At 43.8% G+C, this 22,204-nt stretch overlaps 1 protein-coding gene across 1 annotated transcript in view; it reads left to right on the top strand.

The window, feature by feature from the left end:
• Window positions 1-591: 591 nt before the first annotated feature.
• calcr (calcitonin receptor) overlaps window positions 592-22,204 on the top strand; it is a 137,162-nt gene continuing 115,549 nt past the window's right edge. Inside the window, exon 1 of the mRNA XM_079570544.1 lies at window positions 592-611. The gene's annotated coding sequence lies outside the window, so the exon portion shown is untranslated. The remainder of the gene's footprint in view (window positions 612-22,204) is intronic.

Below are 22,204 nucleotides of genomic sequence, written 5' to 3'. Positions count from 1 at the left end.
AGTGTTTGTAACTTCTCAGGGCTGTGTACTTTCCCCCTGGCTCTTCTCCCTGTGCCCCTGTGTCCATATGTTCATTAACATGTACTGTCCCGTCGTTTTTTGTTTTTATTGCTTTTTTCATTTTGCTATTGTTGCAATTTTTCTCCCTCGAATTCCGATTCCTCGAAACACAAGTGCCTCAAACCTGCGGTCTCAGATCTGCAGCTCCTCCAGCCTGCGGCCTCCCCTCTCGCCGCCTCCTCCGCCGCCTGTGGCTTGCTCTTTTTTTTACGCGCGTAAAACACGACACACGGCGGGGAAGGAGGAGCGAGCGCCTGCCGCCTGTGCGCGCGCGTCTGTGGATGAGCAGTCAGTGCAGTCCGCGCTCTGAAGGCAGTCGGTCAGATGCCCTCCCTCCCTCAGCACCAGCTCCTCTCCTCCTCCTCCTCCTCTGTGGACCGCTACAGCCCTGCGCATCCCCGCTCCCTCTCGGCGGGCATCTTTCTCGGGACACATCCATGGATCAGAAAGAGGAAAAGTTATTTTCTTTGATGCTGCGATAAAAGGAGAAGAAGAAGAAGAGGTGGAGGAAGGACCGAGGACCCCCCCCCCCGCGCAGCACTCACCTGAAGGTACGACTCCGCTGTGGGCACGCCGCGCACGTGTCTCCGCATGACAAAGCCTCTTCCCGCAGATTCCTGGGGTTTGAACATGCACCCGCCGTGACGCAATAGGAAAACCCTCCGAGTGTTGAAAAACTGCTCATTTGTCAGGGCCAAAGGGGGGGGGGGGGGGCGCGAGTGTGGCTGATGGAGTGGAGGGGGGGGGGGAGGGAGGGAGGCTGCGGGGCTGGGGTCGGAGCCCCCCTTCCAAAAAAGACGCGCGCTGGCTGGTCACTGTGTCCGCTCAGGGGTCAGCGGCGGGACCTGTCACTCCGCGGCGCGCGCTCCTGTGCCGCGGTGTCAGAGCGAGCCCGGCGTGCGGAGGCTTTGGTGATTTAGGGGGAAACTAACGAACGGATCAATACGGACAAAGCTTTGTTACAGACAGAGGGAAATGTCCTGCTCTGAGGGAGAGACAGGCGCGACAATTGCGAAGAGAAGGCACACTTTGAATCTCAATGTCCACATCCCCCCCCCCCCTCTTCACTACAAGGTTTTTAACTACGTTTCTCTGTAGATGTGTTGCTGGAGTTGTGCCTTCAGCTGCTTTTTTCTCAAATATGCTGTTTTCTCACATTGTGGCGACATTTCCGAGACTTGAACTTAACCTTATTTTGAAGTTGTTGCGTTTTTTCAATATCTAAAGTTTTGAACCTAAAAGATCCTTTAACATTCTTTCATCCCTTGTGTAAAAAGGTGAATGTTTTCAGATCTTCTCCTGTGATCTGCGTCTCAGTCGTCACAAACCACTTCCTAAACAATGATCCGATCAGCTCCATGTCCGTACGCTCGCGCAGTTTCACTTCAAACACAGCTGCACACGCGGTTCTTTTGGGACTCTTCCTTTGGCGATGCAATGCGGTGATCATGAACATTCCAACGTTTCTTGAACCTGCCGCTGACTTCATGTGGATTTAACACTGGGCTGTTTCTTCAGCCTTTTGCCGGTGAGTGGCACCAAAGTGCTCCGGCTCATGAGACCTTCCGCCGCTTTACCCCGAGGCTCAAACGTCTGAGTATACACCGGCTTCTATTATCGCTGTAATTGAAAAAAAAAAAGATGCCATATCTGATGACTCATACAGTGAATCTATGGAGACTTTATCAGTGCAGTAATTAAACTCATTGTGTAGATTTCTTTTGCCGATATCCTGCAGTGTCTCCCCTTAACAGCCCACAGCTCTGGTTGTTTTTTAGTTCTGGTTTAGTCCAGTCTCGTCCTGATCTAAAGACATAATTACATTTTTTTATTTTTCAGATTTTGGGCACATTTGGTCTCAATCTTACCCAATAACTCAATAATGATTCAATGTTTCTCTGGAGATTGATTTGGAAATGTGTCATTTGTTTTTGAATATCTAAGCTTGATCTGAGGAGTTTAGCTTGTTTTGTTTAATAATGCATTTTGGCCATTCTGGTCTTATTTGTGTATGAAAACATCAATTAGAAAATGACAGAAAACATGCGATATATTTTCACCCCATATTCATATCAGTGATGTGCAGCAAAAGTTGTTTTTGTATTTTCCCCTTATTCACCTGATTGTAGTCTGTACATTTTGTGTGGTCTCTTTTTGACCTAATGTCATCCAGCGTTAACTCATCACTACGTTGTTCAAATGGATACAGGGACGTCGTCCAAATAGTCAACGCTTTGCAGAGACGACGGTCTTTTATTCATCCCCGTCATCCAGGTTCGGTTTGCAGACATGATCTGTGAATCATGAACCCCATGCATTTCCGAACATTCATTTCTGTTTGCTATAAGACCTCGTGGCAATGAGATATTTCCCGCTCTGCAGAGGAAAATGCTACTAACATTAATACCGGTGGCCTTTGTGATTGGCTAATTGCATCTCTGTTTGAATGCCATGTTGATACAGGCGTGCACTAACCTCTCAGCCCTCTCCGTAAGCCTCGTAATTGCACAGCGATCCTGCTTCTCTGTGGGCTCCGACCGAGCCCGGCATCGCGTCGCTGATTACAGATTCTATCACAGATTCGATCAATTTAATTCACTCCATTTTCAGATCTGTCCGTCGTGAAACTGTTGAGCTCAACCAGAGAAGAAGCTCTGTGCCGACTGTCTGTCATGTTAAGGCTTGGTTAAGGTTTACTCCTGGACCGGCTGGATGATCTGATTGATTGTCAATGTGTCCAAGACCAGGGACATGATGACAGACGTGCCCCCCCCCCGGTGACACCCACACGGCTGAAACTGTCTCGGAATATAACTGCCTAGAGGGGAGAAATGATTCGCAAGCACACTTTGGTGCAGCAGAAACTCTTCTTCTGTCAGTGTTTGTAATGCCAGTTCTCACAGTCTGCTCTGTCTGTGACCAAAGCCCCGTTTGACAAAGTTGGTGGAAGTGACAGAATGCTAGTCTTCTGTCTCAGCTGCGGGACATCTACAGCCGGAGAGTCGCCGAGACCAGAGTGACATCCCTCTGTGCCGTCGACGGCGGCGTCAGAAAACTCAAACTCAATCAGATTGTGGTCACTTGTGAGTTGCCGCCTCACTCACAGGATGCACAGGATCCTGATGCGAAGTCTCAAAAGAGAGAGCTTTTTTCCAATCGCCGGTGAATGACCGAAAATACATTGACAGTCGGTGAGTTACGTGAGGCATAATCCTGTGCGATTAAGGCAGAACCGCTAACAACACCACATCAGCGGCAGACGCCTGCCCTTTGCTGATTGGTTGACTCCACTTCCTGTTTGCTGGCGTTTGTACCGCTGTGGAAATGCACTTAATCCCACCGTCACCAGACTCAATCGCTGGAAGAACGATGAGTCTGCTTTTCAGGTAAATCAGAAAATGAGAGTTTTATTTACTCGTTTACTCGCCTGAGGCTGAGAAGAACCCAGAGGCCGGAGCACCTAAAGTGATCTGTATCTGCTATTTCAGCCATTCCAAAGTAAAGTATAGGTTTTTATATGATATATTGAACCACTACTACTATGGAGTTCTCATTTTTGTGTTAGATATAAGTGTTTTCTGGAGGTATTTTTCAAACCCGGCAAAACACAACGCTTCGATTCAGTTAACTCCGCCCCCTCTCTCCACTCATACAACTTTACTGTTAGAGATTAGATCGGGCCAAAAAAAGAAAACAAAAATTCAGCCCGACCCGAGCCCGCGAGCATAAAGCCCGACCTGACCCGAGCCCGACCAATTATCGTAAAATGTAGACCCGAGCCCGAAATAAACCCGACGTTATTTTTTCATTTTATTGCTGCCAGAAGCGCGGCGCCTCGCGGCGGGGGTGGGGGAGGGTGGGATGGGCTCTGCAGAAGACCAGACCGGACAGCCCGTGTGTGGAGTACTGCAGAGTCAGACCTGACTGAAGCGCGCAATCATATTTGTGAGATTGATGCTGCGGGAGGGGGCGGGGCCACGTTCACGTGTGCACTGCATGCTCTGCTCGTGCTGCTTAATAACAGTTGTTACTAAAGTTTATGTCTTTCCACAAGAGTAGTAAACTATTCATCCATTTTAAAGAAGGTTATGATCAGATTTCGTATTAATGAAACTAAAAAGGTGATGCGTGTATCTTATTCGAGATTAAAAAAAAAAAAAACCCGACCCGAACCCGACTCTCATGCATGATATCTCGGCCCGATATCATGCATGAGAGTCGGGTTCGGCTCGGGCCTAAAATCTAACCTCTATTTACTGTAGTAAAAATAAAATACTGCAGCAACAAGTGAAGTTACTTCACAGTGCAGTTAAAATGTGTTGACATCTGCAACACAGCTTCATAAATGGCTAACACACATGTTAATAGACACGCTAACACACATGCTAACACACACACTAACACACATGCTAACACACATGCTAATACACATGCTAATACACATGCTAACACACACATGCTAACACACACATGCTAACACACATGCTAACACACACGCTAACACACATGCTAACACACACGCTAACACACACGCTAACACACATGCTAACACACATGCTAACACACACGCTAACACACATGCTAACACACACACTAACACACACGCTAACACACACGCTAACACACATGCTAACACACACACTAACACACATGCTAACACACACACTTACACACATGCTAACACACATGCTAACACACATGCTAACACACATGCTAACACACATGCTAACACACACGCTAACACACATGCTAACACACATGCTAACACACACGCTAACACACATGCTAACACACACACTAACACACACGCTAACACACACGCTAACACACATGCTAACACACATGCTAACACACACGCTAACACACATGCTAACACACACACTAACACACACGCTAACACACACGCTAACACACACGCTAACACACATGCTAACACACATGCTAACACACATGCTAACACACATGCTAACACACACGCTAACACACATGCTAACACACACACTAACACACACGCTAACACACACGCTAACACACACGCTAACACACACGCTAACACACATGCTAACACACATGCTAACACACACGCTAACACACATGCTAACACACACACTAACACACACGCTAACACACACGCTAACACACATGCTAACACACACACTAACACACATGCTAACACACACACTTACACACATGCTAACACACATGCTAACACACATGCTAACACACATGCTAACACACATGCTAACACACACGCTAACACACACGCTAACACACATGCTAACACACATGCTAACACACATGCTAACACACACGCTAACACACATGCTAACACATATGCTAACACACACGCTAACACACATGCTAACACACATGCTAACACACACGCTAACACATGTTTTGATTGACTCACCGCTCTGTCCTGGCCGCTCCATCACATTATGGGACTCGTGTTGGTTAAAAAAGTGAATCCACTCCAAACATCAGAGACAGACAAACACTATTTTGGTGAAAGTCGCTCAATCCCAGAAAGAAATTCCAACTTCTGCCGAGTGTGACATTTAAAAAAAAAAAGTCTTTCTTTCTTACAACAGAAATAATGAAAAAGCTGTTTTCCAAATTAAAATCAGGCCGTGAGCATAAAATTAAGACGTCGAGCACTCAGAGAGCAGGATTCAGGAGGATTGCTGAGAACTGTGTGAATGAAGACCAAAAACCACTCTGGGGTGTTTTTGAGAAGGAAATTATATATAACAACATGGCTAAAAGCTAAAAAGTTTATTTTTTGCATGATATGGCCACTTTTAAACAGAGGTTGTATCCGTTGGTGTCGTTATTTCCCACTATTATCTCTGACAGATTACTAAGTTTTGTTTGGTTGTTGACCGACACGTTGTGGATATGAATGTTTTTTTATATGTTTTTTTCCCAAAAGCGGCGGCTGCAAACTTAATTGCCCTCCTGGAGTAAATAGTTTTCTGAATCTGAACGTGAGAGCTTCATTTATATCTTTTTTTTAAAGTTAGATTTTCCCCATATCCCCTAATTCTTTACCCAGTTCATTCCCATTTTTACCTTATTTTTGCACCATTTCTCCCAAATTCTTCCCCATTGTTCACACATTTCTTGACATTGGAGGTGAACCTGATATTGTACATTTGCAGATCTTCCACACATTCTTGTTCTGTTTTCTGGTTCTGGATGACAAATATTTCAGTCTAGGTATTCGGAAAAAAGTATTGTTCAGGTGTCAGTATCAAAAGCCAAGTGTTGTTAAAGTACTGGAATCACAAAGGCGCTGACAGTATTCAATAACACGTGCTTGGCGTTGGTCAGTAAGTTGGTCAGTAAGGACTGGGCATTTTCACATTTCAAAAAGCTCCAAAGTTTTAGTGCCAGGGCTTTTTTCCCCAAACACCCTGAACCTGACACGATCCATAGCCACAGTAATTGGCCTTTGGGACCTGCATGTGGAATGAGGAGAGACTGTCTGAACAATTCTCTGGAGAAATCAAACCAGAACAGAATAAGGAGCAGACTCTGCTGTCCGGAACTGAACCCGAGACCGTCTGACTGTAAAACGAAGGCGCTGACTGACCCCGCCCACCAGTGTCTGCTGTCATTGGTAGGGCTGGGCAGCGTTACTTTTTTTAGATACCAGTTCTTTAACGATACTTGGTTTCCAATACAGATACCTGATCGATACTTTTTCCAATACCGATATTAAAATATTTGTAATCTTGAACCAAAAAACGCAACAGAACAAAATTGAGACTAATGTGTGGAAAATGGTTAGGATAATGGGGTGAAATTGGGAAAAATTGTGGCAAAAATAAGGGAAAAAAAATGTGAAAAACGGGGAGAAACATATAAGTAACAACAAATGAGCAAAAATTAGGGTAAAAATTGGGAAAAGAGAAAAGATTTGGGCAAAAATAAGAAAAATAAAATAAGAAATGTTGCAAACATTGGCAAAAATGGTAAAAATAGGAATAAAAAAATAAGAAATTGGGCAAAAATGTAGATTTTTTTTTTTTTGCTGCAACAACCAAGTCACGTCCTTTGTATCTAAAGATCTTCGTCAGTGCCTGCTTTTGATACTGTCATTTTTTTTTACACCAGTAGAACATAAACCTTTTTTTTGGTGCCATACTGGCATGGTTCAGCGGCACCCAGCCTCGTGCGTCCTGCCTCTCCATAGGATAGTCCTGCCACATCCTTCAGCCTATCAGAAAGGTGAATACATTCATCACACGGTTTGCATGCCAGTGTGCGTGTCTAAAGGTTAACAATAATGGCCGCCACTTCACTCTGCGACTGTGAGCGTGACAATGGGTCCACTGATGACCCCAATTTGTCACGGCTGAAGGTGAATTCCTCACGATAACGACTAAAGTTCATGCATGAATGGTGATCTGTTGGCCTGGGATCGCGCCAAACCTGTGAAACAACGTGACCATCAACACAGTGTCGGACGCCAAAGTGCACAGTCATCAATACAGCTCATGTTTATTTACTCAGGAAAACACTACAGCACATTTTGTTTCAAATGAGTCGGACGAACAAATGGTACTGTGGAATTACATTTCATTACGTTGCATTACGCTCATTTCCCATTGACATAACATGGTCGGCACGGCAACAGTTTGAAATTGGTTAGTGCTAGATGGTCTGCTCCGGAGGGACAGTCTGCTGTGAAAACGTGAGATATCATGACACAAATTAAGGTTAGGGCCAGGGAAATGGTTAATCTCTTAACTCCCGCCTGAACCGAGAGGATCTTTTTCCTCACGTTATCACTTTTTTTTTTGTTGGGTGTTCAACTCATGTTTGTAAATTTTTTGTCATTTTTAATCACATTTTTGTCATTTTTTCGTCACTTTTTCCGTCCATTTTTAATCAATTTTTTGTCACATTTTTTGTCACTTTTTTCGTCAATTTTTTGTCACTTTTTTGTCACTTTTTTGTATTTTTTGTGTCATTTTTATCACATTTTTCGTCCATTTTTTGTCCATTTTTTGTCACATTTTTTGTCACATTTGTGTCATTTTTTCGTCACTGTTTTCGTCAATTTTTTGTCACTTTTTTGTCACTTTTTTGTCACTTTTTTGTATTTTTTTGTCATTTTTTGTCATTTTTGTCACTTTTTTCGTCAATTTTTTGTCACTTTTTTTGTCACTTTTTTGTCACTTTTTTGTATTTTTTTTGTCAATTTTTCGTCCATTTTTTGTCACATTTTTTGTCACATTTGTGTCATTTTTTCGTCACTTTTTTCGTCAATTTTTAATCAATTTTTTGTCACTTTTTTCGTCAATTTTTTGTCACATTTTTTGTCACTTTTTTGTATTTTTTTCGGCAATTTTTCGTCAATGTTTTGTCACATGTTTTGTCACATTTGTGTCCTTTTTTTGTCAATTTCTTGTGACATTTTTGTGACATTTTTGCCACTTTTTCATAAATTTTTTGTCACTTTTTTTGTCAATGTTTTCGTCACTTTTTTGTCACATTTCCATCATTGTTTTGTTGCTATTTTCTCACCTTTTTCCCTGAAGCTTTTGGACTGGGGTAAAGCCAAACTGGAGAAAATGTGCTCAGTTCAGGTGGGAGTTAAGGGGTTAACCTTAAGGATTAGGATTATTTGTATTTTTAGACAAACTCACAGCAGACCGTCCCTCCGGAGCATACGATCTAGCACTAACCGTTTGAAATTGTTGGCCTCTATGTCACTTCCTGTCAGTGTCCAATAAGGAAGTGAAACTGTAAACATGTTGCCTGGCTCTGCCTTATTATATTCCCAGTCCATCCTATGCAGGGAATGAGTCTGGTCACGAAGCAATTGGAGCAGTTTGAAGGGGCGGGCCTAACGCGCAGATTGTCAGTGAAATAAACCAATTAGTGATTAGCGGACGTGACGACAGCTGTGTCCAAGTCACAAAATATGAAGATAATGAATATAAACTCAAGTGGAGGCAAAATCCTCGACGACTCCATCCATGATTAGTTTTGGCTAATGCTAATGTTAAGTGGTGCAGCGAGTGACGTTACCTTGTCATTTCTCTGTGACGGTCGTGATTGGTTCGGCCAATCAGCAACTTGTTTACCGTGTATGGCCACACCCACCTTCTTTCACGCAGAAAGAAGTGGGTGTGGTTTATCAGGCTAACAAACATCACAAAAAATGGTCAGATTAAAGGTAGCGGGGTACACTTTTTGCAAAATCTTAAATATAATTGTGTTCTTTTATCGTGTGTGTCAGCTTTACCTAAATCTTAAAGCTTCTGGACGAGAGTCTTTAGACCAGTATAATACCTCATTTGAAAGCTAAGGCCTACGGATCGTTGTCCTCACGTGGGTGCCGTGTTGTCGTCACTTTTTTCACCATCCCTTTTTTTGTCGCTTGTTGTGCCTTTTTGGTCACGTTTTTGTCACATTTTCATCACTTTTTTGTTGCTTTTTTGTCATGTTTTTGTCGCATTTTAGTCACTTATTGTTTGCCCTTTTGTGGCTTTCATGTTGGGGTTTTGTCACATTTTTGTGTAAGTCACATGAGCTTTTTTGTTACATTTTCATTGCTTTGCTCTTTGTGGCTGTTTTTGTTGCGTTTTCATCCTTGTTTGTGGCTAGTTTTTAAGTTTGGGTAAAGCCGCACTGGAGAAAATGTGCTCGGATCAAGTGGGGGTTAAAAGGTTAACTAATGTGTCATATGCACTTGAACAGTTCTTATGAGGACCATGGCTAGGCTAGGGCTAAGCTAAGCTAGGGCTAATCTAAGCTAGGGCTAAGCTAGCTAGCCCCTCGACACACGCACCCACAGGCCTGTAATTCATGAGGTCATTCATGAGGCGTGATCGACCTGCATTCTGAAATGTTCACAGTGGCAGAGCTATCCTACAGGAAAAAAATGAAAATGAACGTCCTGGCCTTCGTCAGTGGGAGGTGTGTGGCTCTGCGGACAGCTCCATCCGTCAGAGTGTGGTCAAGGTGAGGGGGGTCAGAGATCAACGCCCCCACTGTGAACCACTCTGCCGCTGCACATGTTATTCTTCATGCAGGATGGCAGGGGAAGTGCAGCCTCTGATTGGCTAGTTAGTTAAGCTAAACTAATCCAAACTAGCTCTAAACCTAACCCTAACCTTAAAGGGATATTTCAGGATTTTTGACATAGGGCCTCATTTCCTAGTTATCCAGAGTGTTGCTGATTTCTGGAGATAGTTTTTTTTGTCATACATGCAGTTCTTCTGTTTGGAGAGTTACGTGGCGCTAGGCTAGTGCAAGGCTAGCGCATTTCTATGGTATCAGCTAGCCTGCATTAAAAACAGTCTGACCCGCTCCACAGAGCACCATATAAATGTCTGTGTCCATAGAATAATTTTAACCATTTTGCATTTAAAATAACGTTATAAGTGATTTGCCTCAGGTGCTCTGTGGAGCGGGTCACACTGTTTTTAATGCAGGCTAGCTGATACCATAGAAATGCGCTAGCCTTGTACTAGCCTAGCACCACAAAACTCTTCAAATACAAGAACTGCATGAATTACAAAAAAAATATCTCCAGAAATCAGCAACACTCTAATGTTGGATAACTAGGAAATGAGGCCCTATGTCAAAAATCCTGAAATATCCCTTTAAGGACAGTGATGTCGACTAAAGGCGTCTTATTGAGATTCATTGAATAGACCCAATCAGAGACGGCTGTGGACTTCCCCTGCAGTCCTGCATAGAAGATGTGTGCCTAAGACCAGGAGACACTTAGGTTACGTTCAGACTGAGGCTGAAGTGACCCAATTCCATTTTCTATGCGACCGGGGTCTGATCTTTTCATGACCACTTGGACATGTCCTAAATCCAATACATATCTGATCTTTTGCAATGTGACTTCAGTCTGAAAGTCCACGTGGCATTTGGCCAGCCTACACGTCATTGATGTGCTATAAATGCCATTCCGTTAGCTTCCGAAAACGTCTACATTGCCAGATCCGCTGTTTCCTGTTTACTTCCTCGAACAGCCGGGCGGGACAGGAGATCACAGGCAGGTCGCATTGGAGAGAAATATGATCAAAAAATATGATCTGAGCATTAAGCCCTGCAGTCTGAGCGTGGTCTTAACGCCCAGCTCTGGCGGCCATGTTGTGACCTTCATGTAATCTAATAAGACTCCAGTGAAGTTTGTGATTTTGTGTGTTCACACACACTCATGGGAAAATATCTTAGGGGAAAAAATATGTTTTCATTTGGCCCATTAAAGGCACCATCTGTTGTGTGAAATGTGTGAAATAAATGTATTGATTAATGGCGGACGTGTCCATTCAGAGTGTGACACAAAGACACTAATTCTGTAAAACAAAGCTTCAAAACTTCTCAAACTGCAGTATTTTTATGAAACTGATTGATGATTCCAATCCAAGCTCCCACAGGTGCCGTTGTTTCTTTGAGCAAGACACTCACCCCCCCTTGCCTCCAGTGTGAGTGAGCACTGGTGTGGGTGTGGTTCCTTGCTGTGAAGCATTTTGAGCTGGATGCCGATGGAAAGCGCTGTATTAGTGGAGACCGTTGACCAGGGCTGGAAAATATATCGTTATCGTATCGATATGAACATTCAAAATATCCATCCATCCATTTTCTTCCACTTTTCCGTTGCCGGGTCGTGGGGGCAGCTGTTGGAGCTGCCCAAATCACATTGCACCAGCCCCTATGGCTCCTCCTGCAGGTGGTGGGGCCACAGAAGGACGGCCTCATGGTTCTGACCGGGCCTGTTGGTCTCTCATAAGGGGCTTCTGAACCGCTCTTTGTCTGACCCGTCACCTAGGACCTGTTTGCCATGGGAAACCCTACCAGGGGCCCCAAACAACAGAGCTCCAGGATCATCCGGGTGCTCAAACCCCTCCACCACGTTAAGGTGGCGGTTCTAGGAGGGGCATTCAAAATATTAGAATCAAAAAAGCAACATAAAACATTATAGATTTTCATCAATAAAACTGCACTCTTTGGTATTATGATGTTTTTATTTTTCTGTTTGGTTTTGCGTAACCCATAGTTATATCATATCGATGTCGAGATATCTGGCATGAATATGGAGATATGAAGGTTTGTCCACGTCGTTCCCTCCCTCCTGACTCTGAGCTTTCCTCTGAGGCTTTGTGGAAGCCCGGCCAGAGTGGACGCCTCTGTTTACCCCGTCACACATCAGCCTGCAAACGTGTCAGACATTACCCTAGCCCCCGCCTCTCCCCCCCCCTCGTGCCGCTTGTTCAGCCGTGGCATGTCCTCCCGCCGAGCGTCTCCGCCGGGACACACAAAAAAAACATCAAAGTGTGTTTCATCTGAAAGCGCTTGGCAAAAAGCTTTGGACATGCAGGAATGTTTGGCTCTGCATTTGTGTCGAGACAAGTCTTACTGTGGACTGCATACACGTGGGGGGGGGCACTGGGGCGGGGTGTCGCACTTTTGTTTTCCAGAGTCCAACAGAGTGGACTCTGTTGGACTCTGTTATTTATTGGATCTCTGCAATAAATACGTTATTAACCAAATGAAAAGCGTTTTGCTCGTCACAGTGTTGTTGAAGGATAGAAACTGGTCACATAATATTTTATAAACACTGTAGGTTCATTAATGCACCAAATCTCTGCATTTATTATTTATTAAAACATGAACATGAAAAGGAACATTTGGATATTGGACAAATTGAGCGAAAGTGAATCCTGACATCAGAACACTTTTTGTACCTTCAGTGACATTTAAAGGCACTATACAGAGTTTTAAATGTTAAAATTTAGTATATCCTCCCCCTACATGTTCCAACAATGTCCTAAGGTGTAGAATGAGCTCAGACCTGTTCACCACAACTGCCTCTAAAATCCTGCACTGTCACTCACAAAGGTGTTAATTCGGGTCTGAAGTGCCATCATGCGCAAGCTTAATATAGAAGCTGCAGTTACACATATGACCTGAGGTGGCAGTAGTGAGTATAAAATGGCTAACTTGCATCTAGCCCCTTTAAGGTATTTTGGCACAATTCCTTTAATGACTGGGAAAACTGGGAAATGTAAATCTAACTTTACTGACACATGTACGGCTTAAACTCCTTGATCCCTCACACTAATTAGAACTGACTTACTGTTCTGCAAAATCCTCTATAATGAGCTGTTAAATAAAGGAATTCGCCCATTCCACAAAATGTCACAGACTTTCAAACAAAAACTTGAAAAACCGGTCAGACCCTAAAACGACAAATCACTTTACTCCCATGTGTTCTGAGTCGAGAAAACCGTTTGATTTAACGTAGTATAACTCAGTAGTATCGCAGTACTTTTTACGTGCACCCGAGGAACAACATTTTGAAATAACAGCACTTTTTTTAGTTACCTTTTCCTCTGTGAGTCAGTCTGTAAGTGACAAAAGCTTCACCGATCCGCGGTTCCCTGATTAAAATCAAACCAGTCCCAAAGGTGTGCTATTGTCATAATTGGCTTCATGTAGCGATCGCTCTAATCACTACAAAAATGGCTCCAACTGTGAATTTTCAATCTGAGGCTTCGATTTGAAAGCACAGGCTCGGTGCGTGGTTATATTATCAATTGGGATGATTGGTTTGTGGCGACAGAACTGGTCCGTGTTATCGTCCCTTTAATCCGGGTGATTCCATTAGCTGTGGCTCCACATCTGGATCGTCTGCTCAGGAGGGGATAGACCCATGAGCTGGTTTGTCGGAAAATGCACATTTGAATTTTCAATTGTAGTATTAATTTGATCAGGGACAGTGCACAAAAGACATTAGTCTGAAAAAGAAGAAGACAGGTTGATACTTATACTTATACTTATACTTACGAAAGTTCATCAGCGTCATTCTTTCTGCTTTGATAATAACCACTGTTCATCATTTTCTTCGGGAGCGTGTTCCAAAGGCTCGCTGCTTTATAAGAAAACGGCTGAAGACCAAATGTGGTTCTACGTCTCGGAACTAAACCTATTTCAACCTGGATAGACTCAAACAGACAAACGCAGCGATTAGGAAGATTTACTGACATGTGTATTAGTTTTTGGTGATCAGACCCCGGCGGTAACATCGATGTATGATGCTTGTAGTTAGGGATGTCTTCCCCCGGAGCCTGGACACTGGTGGTGGTGTGGAAGACCCGTGAAGATGCAGCAGGGAGAAGCCGTGGATGGAAGAGGCGGAGGTGGGTCGCAGCGCAGCTGGGAAGCGAACGAACCATGATTGCTGGGGCTTAAAAGCAGGACCGAGGGCGATGATTGGCTGCTACGGAGGTGCGGCTCATAGGCTGATGGCTGAGGTGGAGGTGTGGCCCTCACGGAAGCGATCATCGGCTGGAGGTGATGCTGAAATTAGTCTCCCAGGTTGAATTAACGCCTAGGCTTCATAACTCTTATAAAACATTTTAAAAAGCCAAAATTGCCAATATTTTCAGCGATGAAATCTAAATAATGGATCGACCCAGATTTTAGTTTATTGTATGATTCCATTGACATATTTGAGGGGATTTTGCATCTTGTTTAGTTTTTGAATAAGCTAAGCATCTGTGAAAAGCTGTGAATTAGATCCTAAAAAATCCCTCTGAAAAAAAAAAGAAATCGTAATATTGTGATACCCAAGCCTGAAAAAGGAGCTTCTAAAGTGGATATTTTCCGCCCTCAGGATTTGTAAGGACACATCTCTCTGCTCATTTGCTCTCCAAGGTCAGAGTTACTGCCAGAATATCTCCAGCTCCTCGCAGCAAAACATTTTCATGCTCTGACATGAAAACTAAGATGTTGAAGGAGAAAGCGTCAGTTCTTTTCACCTGCCGTGTCTCGCCTTCATTTGTGTCACAAAATCGAGCAGATTATGTGGCATTAGCTACGCTCAGCGACTGCCCCGTCCTGGTTCCCCAGCGGCCTCAAGGGCTTTAACATTTTTGCGGGGCCTCACTTTTGTTCCTGACGCTCAAAGTCACAATCTGAAACATGACTGATTCTAAAGCAGTATCAGAAAACAGATGAAGAGTCGGCAGCAACACAAACAGCACATACTTAGATAGTCAGTGTCAGCATGGTGGTAGCTAAACCTGCCTCGGGTCGACTGCAGGAAGTGAGTGAAGTGTCTTGGCCAAAGTCACAACAATGGCCTCTTAGCCCCCTGTAGTGTAAGGTCTCGGACAGCCTCCCCCTCCTGTCATCTCTCGTTATGAATCCTCCTGTTTGCAGTTTGTAAATGTCGGCCCGGGTCGGGTCATTAGGCAGACCCCTCCCCGCTCCAGTCTCCTGGGCTGCGGAGGTGTGGCTGTGTGGAGCCAGTCCGGCCGGAGCTCCGCCACACACCTTCCCCACACTCATCCAGCTCACCAACACAAAAAAAACCTCCAAAACAATCCTCGTCCATTCGCCTCGCTCACTGCACAGATGGCTTTAGCGCGCAGACTTTCCACTCCAGATGTCCATTTCATCTGGGCTTCTTCACAGCTAGACTGAAAGCGCTACAAATGAGCAGTTCGAACAATCATTTAACAGCCTCAATGTGATGCGGCTGTCCAGGTTTCAGCGGAGAACAGCAGGTACAGGGCGCGGCATTTTTTTGCTAGTCACACAACAAAGATTGAATTTTCACCCAGTTTTGAAAGGAATGTCTTCTAGATGTCGGCCTCCATTGTCAATAACCTGATTAAGATTCAAGTCTTGGTCCACTCTGTCAAGCATGTTGACCGGTATATTGGCAATTTTCGAATGTTCTTCCTCAGGGTCTGTAGACGATCATTGTAGGGACTGAAAATAATCACAGGCTAAATCAGGCGAGCACAGGCCAGTTCACGTCCCCTCTCAGGGAGGCCAGCTGCCCAGGAAAAGCTTCTATCAAAAGTCCTTTGGAATCATTTGTATGGGTGAAGATGGAGTTCATCGTGAAGAATTTGACGAAGAGAACTTCATGTTTTACCAGCAGAACGCCTGGGAGTTTGCAGCACAGACTGATTAACTCTTTCCACATTTTCAGGTGGTCCTCATCAAACCTTTCTTTCTTTTGGACACATTTCCCTAAAGTTGATTGGATGAGAAGTTCTCCAGTGAAGTTCTCGCGCCTGGACTTTTGTCACGCTGTTCTGACTGGTTGACCATTTTCGTAAAGTGATTCACAGCCTATGACATGTCCATGGACCTCATCTGCCGCCGCGCTGTCCACACCCTCCTTCAAACTGACCACTAGGAGTGCAGGACTGTCAGCGGATCAACACCTAAAGGCTCTGAAACACACATCCACTGGCCTCTGTTGACCTTTTCAAATACCACCACGAAACCCCCTTGTCCAGAGCTGCTGATCTGGGTCTTTACATTCCTCCCCCTTGTACCGCACGCAGCCGATCCAGTACGATCACTTTATGGTCAGATCTGGACACAGAAAAGTGCAGAACCCCTGAGACTGTGCAGTGTGGGGAGGACGTGTTTGTTCCAATGCAGCGTCACAGTGAGTCAAAGTCACAGCCAGCCAAACCAGCGCTGGCACACACGCCTCATGACGTCACATTCACTCAGCCGTAAACAACCGTCCGTCAGCCTCCCAGACATGGAAAGTTCACTCGGCGCTTGGTCAGGAAAGTCAATGGTGGTCAGTGTGAGAAGTGTTTGATGTTTTGTGTGGCAGGGTCTGGACAGGTAAATCGTGGACCAGGATAGAATGGACATTTGTGTTGGAGACATTTGGACTCGGTGGACATTCAGAGGTCCTGTGCATTGTGGACACAGACATTTGGACCATGGGCAGTTGGGTTCTGGACAAGTAAACACTGGACATTTGTGGATGGGTGAAGGGTGGACCTTTGTTTCGTGGACATTCCGTGGACATCTGTAGTATATGTTGAATTTTGGGGGTTGGAAACTTAGGGATCCTTTCATTTGGGGACATTTGGACCTTGGACATTTGGTTTCTGGAAGCAGTGGACAGACATATGAGACATGTGTGTTGGAGACATTTGGGCTTGTGACAGTAAACATTTGGACAGAGTGGACATTGTAACAGTACACGTCGTACCTTTAGAATTATACATATGTTTTTTTTTTGTGAAAATTGAGTTATTTATCTATATATTGTGTTCAACTGTTCTGAGTGGTCAAAGCGCTACAGCTAAATATCTCAGAACTACTCAAAACACAGATATCACTTTATCATTGTAGGGGGATGATATTTGAAGTCAGTATACTGCATGTATCAGAATTATGAGTACTCACTGGTTGCCTGGATTGTGGGTGTTCTATTGAACATTTCTCTTGTAAGTTGTACATTGTCATGGACATGTGCACATCAAGGACATTGTTGACATGTCGAGGATATGCTTTGAATGGACGCTTTATGCTGTTATTATTCATTTATTACTTTATATCTGTGTCCTGAGGAGGGACGCACAAATGTCTGACAACACACAATGTCAAATCTAAACAAATGACATTAAACTCTGACGGACAGAACAGTTTGTATTGTCCACATGTTGATCTATAAATGATGTGACCATTTGAATGCAGAACAGTTTGGCAGTTTACAGTCTCTAAATTGACCTAGATAGTGTTTGCAGTGGTTTGTGAGACTCAGACGTTTGACCTGGGCTTCTCAGGTCAGTTTCTCAGGTCAGTTTCTGTGAAATACCGTGGCATCTGAACGCAGAAAGCATAAGTAAGACTTTATTTCTCATTGGACAAATGTACAACGGAATTGTGTTCATGTGTTAGTCCTGAGCCGCTGCCACAGAGCGTGCCAACCAGTGGGTGAGGAATGGTAATGGTAAATGGTCTCAACTTATATAGCGCTTTTCCACCTACATTAGGCACTCAAAGCGCTTTACAGCAAGGATCCACTCACCCATTCATACTCTCATTCATACACCAATGTACGCAGACACTGGGGGCAATGTGGGTGAAGTGTCTTGCCCAAGGACACAACGACACGACCTTCCGATCACGAGACGACCCGCTCTACCATCTGCGCCACTGTCGCCTCCAGGAACGTGCTTCTCCTTGGTCCTCATGGCGGGGAGCTGACATTGCTGTAATACTGGTGACCAGGGGCGACTCCAAGAGACACTTTGGAAACGGGATTCTAGTGGGACTTCAGATCTCCCTTGAACGGCTTAAAAGCCTGGCTCCAAAGAGGTTTCTGTTTTCTAAAAATCACTATGGCCCATGTGACCACTCTGCGGTAGGTGAAATATTTGTAACCACTTTTGAACATCAGCCTGAAAAAGTGGAAGCATTTTCATTGCTGATCAAACTAAATCAATTTGTTGAAATTGGCAAAAAAAATACTCATATAATGACTCTTTTCTTTTTGATGAAACTAAAACTAGACTTAAACTATCACACTTAGAAATTAGTAAAATGTGACTAAAACTAAAACTTATTTTCATCCTAAAGTCTAAGACTGAAACGAGGGCTGCCAAAACCCTCCCTGCGTGGATAAGTTCTGGACATATTTGTATTACAGACATGTGGAGGACGTTCCTCTTTGTGAATGGACGTTTGTAATATTGTGGACATTTCTTTGATCACCTGGACGTGCTCGGTGGCATCTGCACAGTGGACATTGCCTTCACAAGTGGAAGATTCCGTGGACGTGCAGTGGGCATTAGTTGTTATTGGACACATGGACTGCTGCCGTTTGAACAGTGTGTGGTGTTATTCTCGCATTGCTTTTCCTCCTCTTGAGACCATCTTCTGTCATTATGGTCTGTTTTTCTTTTGGCTTCGCTCCAGATAAAATCTGCTGCTTATTTGTGCGCGGTGAGCAGCCTCGCATCGATAAAAATACCCATCTGCTCCCTGCTATTAGAGAGAGTGCAGGATCTAGGACAGGTGATGCTGTGGAGCTGTTGAAACCAGGCCTTTTTTCCCTTTTATTTATTTTTAACCATCTCTCATAAGAAAAATGTCGTCTTCTGGGATTTTAGCACTTTAAGTTTCACCTACTGGAGTTTGTTGGTCTTCCTTATGACATCGTTGCCAGCTCACATGGAGTCACACATCGTTTGAAACCTGCTCTGGTTTGTTTTTGACTCAAACATTTACTGGAACATTTCACTCAGTCACAATAATTTGAACATTTTCCATCTTCCCATGAGGCTCAGTCTCACAACTCACACCAGGCCAGTTGCATCACAATGTACTTTAATAAGAAGAATCTCCCTCAGTCAGGCAGTTCTGACTCACACAGCAGGCTGGTCAGAACTGCAGGGACTCGAACACTTTGTTTAGGCAAGTTTATTATTTATGCCGTGCATTTCATACACAAGGCAACTCAAAGAGCCTGAAAGTTTAAAGTTATTGTTCCAGTTAGGCCCCTGTAACAGTCACTGAGCGAGGCTAAGAGTGTTGGCCTGCTGAGTCAGATAAAGGAATGAGCGCTCATCACAACAGGGCGGTCCTGGGACATCATTATTTAAACCGGCTCATAAATCTCAAACTTGTAGCTCACCTCGTAGAGCGTCAGCTTTGAAAACATTATGTTGTAGGGTTGGTTCTCTCTCTTTTCACACAGACTGCTGCGTAACCTGCCTGATGGAGTAATACAAATGAATAATATATTATCTGTACATTGGTCACGACTGCCTTTCATTGTTTTTCTTTTTTTCTACACACCTTCAGTGCGTATGAAATTGATTGATTTATTTGACAGGGACATTGCAAGTCAACATAGTACAAAACAAGCTTGTTACTGATGCGATGCAAAATCACTTTATGGCTCGTGCTAATTTTCAACTCCAGTCCCTGGTTGGGCCTTTCTACACAACATTAACATTTTCAATTTTATCTTAAAAACTTACCTATATACACTGTATAAATCATTTACACAAACTCAGTGCTATTTACAAATGTACAAATGGGTTCAATTCTGTTTCGATTTCAGCCAAGACTTAACTGGAGAGGTGAACATTTTAAACTCAGTCATGGTTTTAAGTTCAGTGGCTCATGAGTTCCAGAACTTTGCACTTGTATATGTAAAGGCAGATGGACCAGAGGAGGAACTGTGCAGTTCTTATTGATGGAGCCTCTGTGACTCTGGTGCTGTTTTGTCTCTGTACAAATGAACTGAGGCTCAGGTGCAGATTATTGAGACATTTGAAAGTCAGTTTGAGAAAACATAAATCGCTAAAGCTTTCAAAGCTTAACATTTTATACATCTTGAGAATATTGCAGTGATGGAAGCGGATTGGCTTCTTGTCTATGATCTTTAGAGTTTGATTGTATAAGGACCTGATGTGTTTAGTGTCTGAGGGCGTGGCCTGGGCCCATGCTGTCGTACAGTATGATTTATGTGAGAATATCATAGCGTCATGTACAGGAGGGCGGCCTGGTTTGGAATATAGTGTCTAATAAGTTTGAAACCATTTAAGTTGCTTTGTATAGTTTTCGATATTGTCTTTTGGTGGTTTGTCAAATTTTAATTGGGGGTCGAGGACCAATCCAAGGTATTTAAAATCTGTTACCGATTTTATAATTTTGTTTTGCAAATTAATCAGAACATTTTGCCCTACATTTTGTCTTTTAATAGAAAAACACATTGATACAGTTTTTGTTAAATGTAGTTTTTGTTAAATGTAGTTTTTGTTAAATGTAGTCATTTAGTTCAGTGTCCAACACTTCAGCATTAATGCAACGCACAAAGTTGTTGTGATTTCAACACAAGTTGTAACGCCTGGACAACTGTGAGAGTCCATTATTAATAGATTTTGTTTTCATGGCAGCCCAAAGGCACCAACATCCTGACTCTTACTATTACCCAGCAGGCCTTTGCATAAGAACAGTGTGAGGTTTTATTGCCAAAGCAGCTTTGACATCTGGTTGAAGCATGTTAACCTGTAGTCTACAGGTGATGAGTATTTTAAAAACGTGCTCGTGTTGCTCGTCCTCCGTACTTGAGTTAGTTCCCCATCCTGTCGGCGCTGGTGTATGGGTGCTCTGTCCGGGACCGTGCTGCTGCTGTGGGTCATGGCACATCACAGTGGGTTGGGTTTGGTCCTGTGGATGTGCCTTTATCAGTGTCTCCTCCTGACGGCACAGGAGAGGTGGCTCTAACACGTATGTTTCCTGAAACACACTGAACACGTGGTATGTAGCTCTTCATTCTCTCACGGCAGCAGCACCATTAGTAATAACCGCAGCAATAACTATTCCACATAAAACAACAACACAAACATGTACAATAACACACTAGTTCAAGCAGGTTAAGCTGACATTATCAGGTACAAGTACAATTTCGCGTTACGTCATAGAGATTGATTGTGCAGTGTCTTAAATACACACAAATACAACTTAAACAGACACGTACTTGAAACTTTAATTTCGTAAGCAGAGCCTTCTTTAACTTGTTTTTAAATGTCTCCTCTTTACTGATCTGTGTGAAATATGGAGGCAGATGATTCCACACGGACACAGCTCTATACAACACGGACTTCTTCAAGGCATTGGTTTTCGGTGTAGGTAGTGAGCATGTTTATCTGTAGTCAGGGTCCGCTGATGTAAAGGCAGGTTCTTTAGTCGATGAGAGCTTTTGGATGAACTGTTCTTTCCTGCACTAAACTACTACTACTAACTACTAAACAAGTCCATTTAATACTTTTTCAGTCAGCATTTATTCAGTTTTACTCACACTTATATAATGAATTGTTCTTGATGAATTAAGTGTTAACTCATCATTTATTAAAGCAGCACTAAGTAACTCTTGCCCCTAGAGGCCACAAGCGCAACTGCAGGTGTCGTAGCAAGTTGCGATCTTTTAACTGATTAATTGTCTTGGAGAGTAAATACTACGCTGACAGGAAAGGCGAAGGGAGAGAGGGATATTCAACCTGGATAGACTCAAACAGACAAAAGCAGCAATTAGGAAGATTTATTGACATGTATTTTGTTTTGGCGATCAGACCCCGGCAGTAGACATCGATGTATGTGTTGATGTGCGAATGGACGAACGCTTAGAGTTAGGGATGTCTTCCCCGGGGCCTGGACACTGGTGGTGGTATGGAGACCCGTGAAGATGCTGCAGGTCGAAGCCGCAGCTGGGAAGCGAATGATCCATGATTGCTGGAGGCAATTAAAAACGGGACCGAGGGCGATGATTGGCGGCTACGGAGGTGCGGCTCTTACGCTGATGGCTGAGGTGGAGGTGTGGCCCTCACGG

Source organism: Gobius niger, assembly GCF_951799975.1.
Source record: "Gobius niger genome assembly, chromosome: 14".
NCBI lineage: Eukaryota > Metazoa > Chordata > Actinopteri > Gobiiformes > Gobiidae > Gobius > Gobius niger.
The sequence above is the reverse complement of the archived record's forward strand: the minus strand, read 5'-3'. Positions and strand labels throughout refer to the sequence as shown.